This window comes from Pleurodeles waltl, chromosome 6 (genome assembly GCF_031143425.1).
Source record: "Pleurodeles waltl isolate 20211129_DDA chromosome 6, aPleWal1.hap1.20221129, whole genome shotgun sequence".
NCBI lineage: Eukaryota > Metazoa > Chordata > Amphibia > Caudata > Salamandridae > Pleurodeles > Pleurodeles waltl.
Window position 1 is genome coordinate 1,589,116,454 of NC_090445.1, and position 12,987 is coordinate 1,589,129,440.

General features: G+C 41.9%; 1 protein-coding gene across 5 annotated transcripts in view; it reads left to right on the top strand.

The window, feature by feature from the left end:
• LOC138301182 (ectonucleoside triphosphate diphosphohydrolase 8-like) overlaps positions 1-12,987 on the top strand; it is a 451,411-nt gene that overhangs the window by 231,624 nt on the left and 206,800 nt on the right. For 2 of the 5 annotated variants that reach the window (XM_069241394.1, XM_069241399.1), the window contains exon 2: positions 3,796-4,019. The exons of the other annotated variants lie outside the window; for them this stretch is intronic. The gene's annotated coding sequence lies outside the window, so the exon portion shown is untranslated. The remainder of the gene's footprint in view (positions 1-3,795; positions 4,020-12,987) is intronic. 5 annotated transcript variants of the gene reach the window in all.

Consider the following 12,987-nt stretch of genomic DNA (forward strand, 5'->3'; position numbering starts at 1 on the left):
ACACAATCCAAAAGGGCATGTGTGCTTTACATGTACATTTTAAAAATGCATTTTAAATGCATTTTTAAAATTTGCACATGGTTACCACCAAGTTCAACTTGGTGGTAAATAGCGATTCCTTAATGCCCAATTGGCATTAAGGAATTGCTTCTTACATGTGCTTAGAAATCGCAAATAAGGAATCCTTATTTGCGATTTCTTATTTAGAGAGTCGCAATTTGCAACTCTCTAAACAGGGTCGCAATTTTAAGGAATCGCTATTTTAGCGATTCCTTAAAATTGCTTTCAGAATGCCTTTAATACATTCTGAAATGGCTTTTTGCATTCGCAAACTGGCATTCGCACCATTTGCGAATGCAAAAAGCTTTCATACATCTGGCCCTAGGCAAATATTTTATTTCACCATGATTACTTTTTCCTTATTTCATGTGAGAGCACTTCGAAATCTGTGAGTTCAGGCTGTGTGCTAACCAAGCACCTCTGTGGTGTATAATTTAAATAGATTATAATGGTGCTCCTTGTAAGGATCTAGGGCCAGATGTAGCAAAGGGTTTGCGCCTCGCAAACGGCGAAAAACGCCGTTTGCGAGGCGCAAAAGCCTCTCTGCTATGCAGAAATGCATTTTGCGAGTCGGATCCGACTCGCAAAATGCATTTCCGACTCGCAAATAGGAAGGGGTGTTCCCTTCCTATTTGCGACTCGCAATGCTATGCAATTTCATTTGCGCCCGCGAAAGCGGTCGCAAATGAAATCGCTGTTACCATCCACTTGAAGTGGATGGTAACCCAGTCGCAAACGGGAAGGGGTCCCCATGGGACCCTTTCCCCTTTGTGAATGATCACAAAAACTATTTTTCAGAGCAGGTAGTGGTCCTATGGACCACTGCCTGCTCTGAAAAATACCGAAACAAAAGGTTTCGGTTTTTTTTCTAAGTGCAGCTCGTTTTCCTTTAAGGAAAACGGGCTGCAGATAGAAAAAAAAAAAACTGCTTTATTAAAAAGCAGTCACGGACATGGCGGTCTGCTGTCTCCAGCAGGCCACCATCCCCGTGAGTGCCCATACTCGCAATGGGGTCGCAAACTGCGACCCACCTCATAAATATTTATGAGGTGGGTCTTTGCGACCCCATTGCGAGTTGCAGAAGGTGTCTGAGACACCTTTCTGCATAGCAAATTGCGACTTGCAATTTGCGAGTCGCACGGACTTGCAAATTGCAAGTCGCAATTTGCTTTTTTCCTACATCTGGCCCCTAGTCCTAATATAGGGTGCACCACAGCAGACTTGCCTCTTAATGCACTAATGGCATGGTGGGAGTAGTGGGTATTGCAGGAGCCTGGCTCTCTCTGTAGTGTGCAAAACTAGGCACACTGTGCAGAGGTCTGGACAACCATACGTCGGTTTACAGAGATAAAAGCTAGGCTACCTAATGCTCTAATTGTAATGGTAGCTTGGTCGAGCAGTTAGGCCAGTCTTGGAGAAGTGCAAAGCATTTGTTGTACTCACAGTATCAATAAAGCAAGACACACACTCAAAAGAATAACTTGAGACCAATTTACAAAACTACTTCAGACTTTCATTACATTTTTAAGACCAAGATCAACAAAATTGTGTAAGTATTTTTTAAGTTATGATTTTTCAAATTTAGTAAAAATAGTATTTTTGCGTGTAATTACGCGCCATGGAAATCAATGTGAGAACATTTTAAAAATGCATAAAAAATCAGGCAATGCTTTTACCAATGTCTAATTTTGTTCACAGCTGGTTCTTGTGTGCAGGGCCTAGGGAGGCCAGGTGCAGAGCAGGTATATGAGCCAAGAGCTGTGCACAAAGGGGCCCTTGGAAGCAGGAAGGAGGTCACTTTGAGGGTCGCTATCTGGTCAGCAGGACCACTCTGGTGGGTGGGCTGGTGGTTTCTGAAGTCCCTCGACTGGGGCTTCCTCCTGGTCTTTTTGGAGTCCGATGTGGACTTTTCTTCTTGATGTCCGATGTTGAGTGACCATTACAATAGGCTATTGCACGGTCCCGCCACTTTAGGGTGCAGTGTTACCAAACTTGGCACACTAGCAGGGTTTGTCCTGTGAGTCCATTGGGTAAAATCTGTTTTGGCTGCGATGTCTGGATTATTTGGTCAGCAGCCAGTCAGTGGACTGGACTACACTGGTCTTTGGGTCTTTGTTGCAAAGGACTGATACCTTCACTCTGGAGTGAGATCTGGGGATTTTTAGATTTCGTCCGATGGCAGACCGACCCCTCAGTGGCGATTGTCAAGCCCTGGGTGTAGCAGGCAGAGTTTGGCATATTTTTCTTTGTGCAGCTGAAATACAGTTCTTGAGCCATGGGTCTTCTTTGTTGCTGGTCTTCTTGTGTCCTTGGAATATGATCTGCAGGTCTAGGGGTGCCTACTAAATAATGTATTTTGTGGGTGTTTAGGGGAATACCTAATAGTGACTAATGGGTCATCTATCTTAGGGTGGCTATACCCACTGAGTGACTACTTCCTGTGGGCACAGGTCACTTCCCTATCCCCGATAGGCTGTTTTCCTACCATGCAATGCGGAGGAGAATTAAATGGAGGGGTTACCTTGCATGCAACACCTTAGGGGTGGTGCAAGCTGGGGGTCGCTACTACTCCTGTCCTTTGTGCATTTTCCTGCTGTTGCTTCCGCCAAAACTGGGGGTTTGCAATGGGGGCGGCCATCTGCTGCTAAGAGCAGGGCTGGAGGTTGAGCTTCAAGGACGGTAAGCCCTTTGAAGCTCATAGGCAGGGCTGTGCACATTCATGGGGAAGAGGTGTGACACCTCTGCCCAGGAAGTGCTTTGTTCTCTGGACCCAGAGAGCACAGGCTCTCAACCCAGGGTTCCAGAATCTTGTCTGGTGGTGGCAGGCTGCTTGTGACTGGCCAGCAACCATGCCAGGGTAGTTAACTTTTGTGGGGTGCACCTCTACGGAGGCCCTTAGGTACATTTTGCAATAAATTCAATAATGTTACCAGTTTGGATTTATCATTCTGAGCTGTTTGATACCAAATAACCCAGGGTGCAGAGTGGCCATCATGTAGCTGTGAAACCTGTACTGACCAGTGTCCAGCACCTGCATGTACAATGGCTGCTCTGTTGACTGTGTCCCAGGTTTGTGAGGGACACAGTAAGCGTATATTGCTCTTGCATCTATGCCCACACATGCAGTATGGTGCACCCTACCTAGGGCTGGAAGGCCTGCCAGAAGGGTGGTTTACCTATATTGCATGCAGTGTGTAGTGGGCAGGGCACACAGGCTGTGTGCCATGTCAGTTTTGCACTGTAGGATTGCACCAGGACACTCAGCCAGCAATGGAGGCACTTGGATTCAGGGTCCCTGAGGGTGGCACAATCTGTGCTGCTGCCCCCAGGGGCCATCCCTTAGTACCCCATGCCCTAGGTATCTAAGTACCCTTTACTAGGGATCTATAGGGGCAGCTAAAGGTGTTGCTAATATTGCCAAGGGATCACAACAGTTTTGGGAAAGAGATTTGGCCCAGGGAACCTGGTTAACAGGTGCCCGGGGCACTACCAACTTTGAAAACCACATCAAATACCAGGCAAAAAGTGGAAGCTAACCATGCCAAAAGAGACCCTTTCTCACAGGCATGAATATTTTAAGTTAATTTTAAAAAACTGTTATTTTTAACAAGTATCTCTCAATGCAATGATATACTTGATGTACTACGCTGAACTGCTTCTGAATGTTAAATAAATGCACTTTCTAGCATTTTGAAGAGGTTTTATCATACTTGTACATGCTGTTTTTTTACACAGTTTGCAAGCCAAACACTTCCAGGGCTCGGCTCGTGCATGGGTTTTTAGAGCCTAACCAGACCTTTGGCTCTGCTCCGATTCGGCTCGGCCACCTCTATGTGTGTGCGAGCCATCATGTGACATCTGTTCTCTGCTAACCCCTCTTCCTCCGCATTTGGTGAGGTGAGGTGATGCATCTATAGGAGACCCAGCAGTTGCAGTGATTTGGCCCTGTCTCTGCCCAGGTAAGAACAGGCTTAGGCCTTTTGAATATATACTGAAAATTGTGTTGTAAAATGCACATTTCTGCCATTTTTTTTAATATGGGGGAGAACCTCCCCAAATGAGTATGTGATTCTTAATGTGTTACTTGGAGTAAAAAAAGTAATTGGTCCTGGCAACTGGCAGATGGGTGCAGACAGGCGACAGCTGGGTATATGTGCCACATCCCCATTTATATCTGCGATGGCTGTAAGGAAACTAGACCTCAGCAAATGGGAGTGCCTATGCTCCTCTCAAGATGGCAGCTGTTGTCCTGCGCAGGGTTTGGAAAAAGAAAATCAGACTGACCCCACCAATAACAGCACCATAGTCAACTCAGCAAAGGTGCCTCTGTGTAAATTGAATTGAAGGTCAAGTGTTGCATAAGTTAAATTTCCTCAAGACATTCCCTGAGTGATCTAGGCGACTAAAATACCCCTATTGAAATATATATGTATTAAAAGGCAAAATCAGAATTAATTATCTAAAAATGTACAACAGCAGGTCAGAGAATGGCAAGCAGGACCATAAGGGCATAGCTAAATACACACACACTTTCTCACAAAAAGAATTGAGGAAGGATCCTCTTCTGCAAAGTAAATCTTTAAACTCGTAAAGGAATTCTCTCATCCTTTAACCTGCAAATTTTCACATTGTTCTCCCTAATTATGCAAAACTCTGTCCATTTTGTTCCGGCACAAGATCAAGATGATGTATGATAACTTCGATGTCCAACCTGAGCTGCTTTCATGGTTGCATTTAATGCAGTCTAGGGATACTTAAGGAAATAAATTGCAGAGACAATAGAAGTTATTATGAAGTCTATATACTCAGGATAACCCTGAAGACCCGTGTTTGTTTCATGTCATCTCTTCCTATCCTAATTTGTGTAGTGCCCCTTTAGCTGACCTTTTCCATTTCTCTCTAACCATGGCAAGAATCCAGGAGCTTGGAAATATGCTAATTTGTCACCATTACTTAACAAACCCTCTGCTTACCCTCTGATCTTCACGAAACATTGCCCCTTATCTCTTCTTTCATTTTCAGCTAAGATAGTGAAAACATTAGTCAACCAAAAATTATTTTCTTATTAAAAGGATAATGACATTTTTGACATTTTGAGCATCTCTCAGCCTCGGTGCAGGGCATAGCACAGCACTGAAAGGACACTTGGCAGTTTCTGACGAGACTAGGATGAATTTAGAGGCACGTGAACCTGTTGCCCTCATCCTACTTCATCTCTCAGCAGCCTTCCATATGGTTCCTCATTCGATTATGATCAAAAGACTTCATGAGCTAGGGCTCGCTTCATAAGTTCTGGCCTGATTTTAATAATTTCTATTGCTCACAACTTGAAATCAGTGCCCTCAGTATGTCGAGTGCCACAAGGATAATTACAGTTAGGACCAAGTTTCCAAACACAGAGCGTTTTTTGTATTGCGAATAACTTTGGCACCGCTTGACAAATCCTCACGAAATTTGGTCCTAACTATAACTACCTAGTGGCAAACCCCACTAGGTTATATATATATATATATATATATATATATATATATATATATATATATATATATAATATATACCTTCCAACAAAATGGTCCTAATTATGGCGCGCTATTCCAAGCTGGTGCTCATGTAAAGGACGGACCTTCCCTTATTATTTCTACAAACCAAACAATTGTAAACAATTGTAGCTACGTGGCACTCACAGTAAAACGCGTTGGTGATGGTTTTCGGTGTTGTACTGAATCAAAAATAAAGTAAATAACTCTCCAGGAGTGCCACTTAGCTACAATTGTTTACAATTGTTTGGTTTGTAGTATTATATATATATATATATATATATATATATATATATATATATTTTGCACTGGCCGCTATTGCCCGAAAGTTCACATTTGAGGTCATATATGATCATATGCAGATGACACTCTGATAATGATATTGATTGCTGTAAATTCAGATTCCACCAGACCTACATTTTGTGAGTGTATAAGGTCTGTGGCTCTGTGGATGAGAGAGAATTGTCTCATACTGAATGGTAATAAGAGCAAGATCATCCTGTTTGGTATAGCCAATGCCATCTCGTCGAGATGAGTGATTGCCTTCTAAGTTTGGTAAGGCACCCATTCCAAAAAAAGGAGCAAAGTAATATGGGCATTCTTACACACAATTCTCCCAGTATGAAAGCATAGATCTCTGCTGATCCTGCTGTGCCATTTTACAGATGCTGCGGCAAATCTTCAACTGGATCCTCCTCCATTGCAGGAATACATTTACTCAGACTTTAATTACTAGTTGCTTAGATTATGGTTATGCCCTGAATGTAGGAGGTACTGATTCTTTGCTGTTGCGTCTCCAAACCAACCAAACTACCACTGCCAGACTTGTCTGTCATCTTTCACATAGAACGGCATCAAGGCATATTTTGAATGAGCTGCACTGGCTGCCCACACCTAAGCAGATAATGTTTAAATTCTTATGCCATGTTCACTGGGCATTATACACTGGTGGCGCATCCTTCTTACGTAGCCAAGTGAGCCTTTATAATCCTACCAAGGCTCTCAGGTCTCTCGCCCTTGCACGTTATCACTGCATCATTTGTACCAGAACTGGTAGCGGTCCTTTCACGTACTTGGCTGTCTGGCATTGGAACAAACTCTCTATTAAAATCTACTCCTGCCACAAACTTGACAATTCCAAAAAAGCTATAGAAAACCTGGCTATCTTAATTTGCCTCCCCTTGAGTATAAATCTTGGTTGGAGCACTTAGCTAGTCATCCGCGCTAGGATACTCGGTTGGAGCGAGCTCACATGTTACAAGATCTTTCAACATAACATGTAACATATAATGATGAAAACAGAGATCTAAAAACTAAACTACTTCCATTCAGAAATAAAGTCAACATAGAAACATTTTGCAAATGAACTTTTAACAATTTATAAATAAGTTTGAAAGAAACAAATGTAAAGGAATTAAAAACTGGCTGTGCTGCTAATGGAAGAGGCAAGCAAGCAGAATACAACCACACACAGAGATACAAAGTACAAGGACACGCTTACATGAAAACACAGAGAAAATCACAACGCTGTATTAAAACTCGTGTCCGCCTGAGCTGGCAGACAGAATGCCAGCGTAAACCCAGGTAAAGAGGGATACTAAGTAACATTCACACAGTGTAACAAGAGATTGGGCAGGCACAGAAACAACAAAGGGGCCCCAAAATCAATTAATTTAAAGCACCAATTAAAACAGAGGCCAGCTGTCTTCCCCTCTGACTGTCAGATTCCTTCTGACAGCAGTGTGCTTTGGATACCGAGGCCGTAGCCGCATTACTCCACATTTATTTTTAATTTTTAAGTCACCGCTTTGTTTACTTATTGATCTGTGACACCTTGTCACAGGTGAAGTTGGTTTACATGGTCAGCACTGTGATGGGTTCTGGATAGCAGTCAAAAGGGTTTATAGAAATGTCAGCAAGTTTCTTGATCAGTGGGTTTTCCTTTTGATCTAATCGTTTGTAGAATTTCTCCTTGAGTTTGCGGGGAAACAGAGGCCAGCTTTGTGAAGGATGTCCATTTATACATTAAGTGGTTGTCTTTCTTTTGTTTCTTCTTCCTGCACACTCAGGTAGCATTGTGGGTTATGCAGTGTTGCTTTCAAATGCTATCTACTATTAAACCAGCAAGTAAAGACTGCCTACCAGAGCCACCTTCTTGTAATAAAATCTTTACTTTTTCCCTCATTTAAATAGCCAATATTGAATTGCCTTAATAGAATCAAAAAACTGAGACAATCCGAATTAGAAACATTTCTTTTTGCTTGTAGGAAGGTCTCGAATAGGATTCGACCTGTGTGAGTGATTAGCTGGGAACGAATACTGCATATCATCGGGCCACTTGCAGCTAGATTTGTGCAGGCACACACTTTAAATCGTGCAGAAAAACTGCTTCATGATAACCTAAGATATGTTGCAGGCAACGTTTAAGTAGGCTCAACGAGCAGTGCTGAGCTCCAAAGATGAATGGTACGAAACAAAACAGAATATTTTGCCAAATTATTGTATTCGATTTTGAATCGAGCCATTGTTTTGTGCCCCGGGTGAAGGCATGTCGATCCCATATATAAATGAATAATTATCCACTATTTATTTTCTGCCTCTTCTCTAGAATAATAATCTTCTAGCGTTCTTACCATTCTGTAGCAATAGTTCAGAGAAACAGTGGGATATTGACTAATCCCATTAAATCCCAAAACCAGAGAAGGCCTTATTTTTTTTACACATTCTTTTAATTCAATGAATATGCAACCTTCATCTATTGTGCAGCCCACACTTCAAATTCTGAGTTTCCCCCTAGAAATGATGATTCAAATGCAGTGTCCGGGTTTTCTGCAGCAGATTCCACATGTATCAGAATTCCCTACATGTTTTAGCCTTCTAGAAATGTTCAAAGGAAAATCTCAGTTTTCTGAAAGCTGTGGAAACAGGATTGTGTGCAGGGATTTGAACACACCCATCCCTCGATCTGTAATGAGGGCCAAATATGTCAGTATGTCTCCTGATCTCGTTTAGTGTATTAATGTGTTTATTTTGTGATTTTTTTTGTAGCAGGAACATGCGTCCTAATAGTAGGATATGGAGTGTAACAGTTATCTATGTCAAACTGAAAGGGGTTGCCTGCCTCAATGCTGGAGGTGGGGAAGCCAACACATTAACAGGGAGAGCTAAACCAATGGCCGGCTCTGACTCTGAAAGCCCCTGCTGAAGTCCAGCCTTGAAAATATTTGGCATGGAAACAATGCAATAAACATCATGTTACAGTTAAAAAAAATGAATTTCTGTGCATGCGAAAGTGTTTCATTTTAGCACATCTGATAATATCTCTGCTTTGAAAAGGGTTTAGTAAAAGTGAAGGTTTTTGAACATTCACATTCTCTGAGAAACATCCCTGCCCTGATGACAATGCTATTAGTGAACTAAGAGGCAAGTCACTTGTAATGTATACCTATATGTGGCCTAGTTTCTTATAGATGGAGCAACATTACACTCATGAAGAGGCTGAATTGTGGAATGTGAAAGTGGAAACTCTGGAATCAATGCTGCTTGAATAAATGTGTGATCCGAGGCAAATCATTTTTGTTCATTATAACATATGAACTCCCTTCAAATATGTCAGTATAGGATGTGCACTGTAAAAAACCCTCTCATGTTACTTTACTAGCCTATAATCAGGGCCCCTGGAATTATGAGATTACGCAATAACGGTCATTTTCACATAATTATGGATTTGCCGCATTTGCAATGTAATTCATCATCTACTGCATAATCTGCACACTTTAAAAAAAAAAATGCTTCTAGCTCAAATGAATTCAAAATTACAAAAAATATTGCACATCGGATTCCAGCGCCCAAGGAGGCTTCTCACAGAGGTTGACTGATCATCTTTCCTTTGCTTATTTGCTGTATTTGGGTGTTAAATTGGTACTAATAAGGTAACAATCTTTTCCCAGAGAATGTAACCGGGTGCAAAAGGGTCAAAATAATGAAGTAATACTGTCACTAAATGTGCCGCACTATGCCACATAATTTGCCTTTTCTTGCCACACAATTTAGTCCTCCTTTGTCGCATAATTCTAGTGGCCCTACCTGGAGCTGGCTTTAACGCTGGTGGCGCCTGGTCCAGGCAGATAAACCATCATTTGATTTTGAGGCATACAAGTCACTGCAGAGAAACACAGCGGATTGCATCAGCTATGAAGCTCGCATCCTGTTAGTTGTTGTCAGAGTATGCTTGTGCTAACACACTCACCTGATGATGGCAAACAGACATTAAAATCCAAAACGCAAACAAAGCAAAACAACTGCACTCTGGAAGGGTTTTCCTTGTGCCATAGAAATATTCTAGTTTTGATGGATGGTCTGTTGGTTAATCCCATTGCCCTTGAATGGTACATCAGTCAAAGCTACAAAAAGTAACTCCTCAAAAAATTATTTTTCTCTACCCAGTCCTACAGATGAATGTAAAAGATTTCTAACTTGCAATTCTAACACCGGACATGGTTGTGGCTAGACCACTCCTGAGAAGCTTTGTGGAGGAAACATTAGCAGTATTAATGTCTTTTTTGGGCCCAGTTTACACAGAGGATATTTTAAAAGTGGGAAGTCTGCTACTTCTAATTTTGGAGTATATTTCCAACTTCCTAGCTTTTCACGAAGAGACTCGTGCACAAATGGAAGGGTGGATGTCAGAAATGTGCCCCCACAGGGTGTGCGCGTATATAAGTGGCGATTTTCTGACTTTTTTTTATAATTTGCAGAGTTTCAGGAGTACTCCTGGAAAAATACAACAGACATAATTTAATGAAGTACCCACATGTTTAACGTTTACGCATGCCCACTTTTGACAAGATATAAGTTTCTGCATAGAGAAATGTAAGGCAAATTGCACATTAGAACATTGACTTTATTTTTATCTGATTCTCCTGGGGAAATTTTTTCCACATGAAGGGGTCGTATCCTCTACGACCCCATTAGTTTAGGGTGTGTTCCTTCCCCACTTCTACGTAATGTACGTATTTGTGAGTGTCACCACCTTTACAGATGGTCTTACTCAGCGAAACACAACAGACTTGCTTCTCAAAAATACATTTGCAAGTGGAAGAATTACACCCTAGTGGTACAATTTCTGCTTTCACAAAAGTTCTTTGGGCATAGAAAATTCAGCCAATCTGGATTAAATGAACCAGAATTAGTATTTATTGCGTCAACAGCAAAGATTGTGTACTTAAGAAGTTGTGCTTAGGTGCTCAAAGATAATACTTTAACGGTCTTGGCTGAAACAGCACATGCATGTCACTTGCAAGACATTTTGTTAGCTTACAGTAGGCTTAGAGCCAGCTTGTAAGAACAAGCATTTTCAATGCAACGGGTCTCGCATTTGCTCAAGATAGAGCTATTAGCATTGTAAAGGAAAAAAAAACGCAGAGTGATTGCACTATGTAAAATGCAGCGTCATCGCGCTGCATGTAAAATAAACAGATAAAGTAGTCCGGACACCATGCTGAAAACATCAAGCCTCGTATGTTTTTAGTAGTTTACCAGTGCTTTGTGGGTGCGCTAAACACCGGAAAAGGCATGGTGTATGCATCCATTTCACAAATAAAAACAAGCGGATTTTAAAAGGCAACCCACAAACCAATGTAAGTGACTGACGTGACATGGGCATGATTGGAAGCCCAAAGAGAGATTACAGAATGGGACGGAGTGCTTTGCGCTCGCCCATAATAAGGATTATTAGTTGAGGGGTGAGAGCTCCACTCAAGTAATAGACAGTCCATGTCAGGGTGAACCCAAAAAAAACTCAATAAGTGAACCCAGTGCCTAACCCTCTGGTATCTTGGCACACAAGCAGTCAGACTTAACTTAGGTGATGTGTAAAGTATTTATGCAACACTCAAGCAGTAATAAAGTAAAAACACAACACCGGAAAAATCCCAAGCCAATTTAGGAAACAGAGAACATTTTCATAAAATTACACCAAAATGACAAAAAAACAATAAGTAGAGCCGGGGATATGAAATTTTAAATTTTGAAAAGAAAATAGCTCCAAAAAGCTCTAACCCTGTCTATCTGGCTGATTTAAACTGGGTTAAAGTCAAAAGTGTTTCCCAGCGGAAAATTTACCTTTGCGCTTAAAAATTGTTCTGGAGAAAAGTCGAGTCCGGTGGGGTTGTCAGCAGATCTGGCTGCAGGCTTTATCTGGAGAGGGTCCCATTGACACACATTTAGAGAGGGAAAGGATAAAGAATATAAGCCACAAAAACTGTATACGAGAGCGTTATATCTTTGAAGCAATAAAGACTGTCAAGGACATATAATGAAAAATTGTGCCAGCTCACAAATAGTGAACAGCATTTGAATTTGCATTTTTGTGTATCTGAAATACAAAATTAACGACTGTACTTTTTCCAAAATTGTTATTTGGTGCTATATATAGATTAATTTACCCTGTTCCTCTTGCCAGACATTACGTATTTTAGGTTGAATGAAGAAGTTTTCATGTGGTATGGAAGTTTGGATGAGAACAAGTATGGTGAGATTGTTGAGTGTTTAGGATGTTTTTATATTTTAAAAGTGCTTTGTAAGACTGAATTACAAGACAATGTTTACATCAATCTATTCACGATTGAAGAAATCATTTTAATGTGTATACTGAATAAAGATATAAATGTTACGGCTATTCTGTCTGATCCAATAATATTATAGAAATGAACTAAAGAAGTAGGTAAGGTTGCCAGGGTGCTTTCTACAATATGAGGGGCTTAATGGTAACAGGTTGCTCAAGCCCTGCTCCACGGCAGGAGCTTCATGTTGGCAAGTACCACAGGGTGGTGGTTGTCAGCGCGAAGAGCTGGTCGACAATCTGAACTTCATGTTGGCGGGAAAAGCAGGATGGTCCTTGTCGACTCAAAGACCTCTGCCAGGGCGAAGTCTGGGATTTGTATCCAGGAAGGTCTTATAATCATAATCATCATAATCATAAACATTTATAAAGCGCGCTACTCACCTGTGCGGGTCTCAAGGCGCTAGGGGGAAGGAGTTACTGCTGCTCGAAGAGCCAGGTATTGAGTTGCCTCCGGAATGTGAGGTGGTCCTGGGTGGTCCTGTGGTTGGTGGGGAGGGAATTCCATGTCTTGGCCGCCAGGTAGGAGAATGATTTCCCACCTGCCGTGGTGCGGGGGATGCGAGGGACGGCGGCGAGAGCGAGGTTGGCGGAGCGAAGTTGACAGGTGGGTGTGTAGAAACTGAGGTGGCGGTTGAGGTATTCGGGTCCCCTGTTGTGGAGGGCTTTGTGTGCGTGGGTGAGGAGTCGGAAGGTGATCCTTTTGTTGACGGGAAGCCAGTGCAGGTGTCTCAGGTGGGCGGAGATGTGGCTGTTGCGGGGTATGTC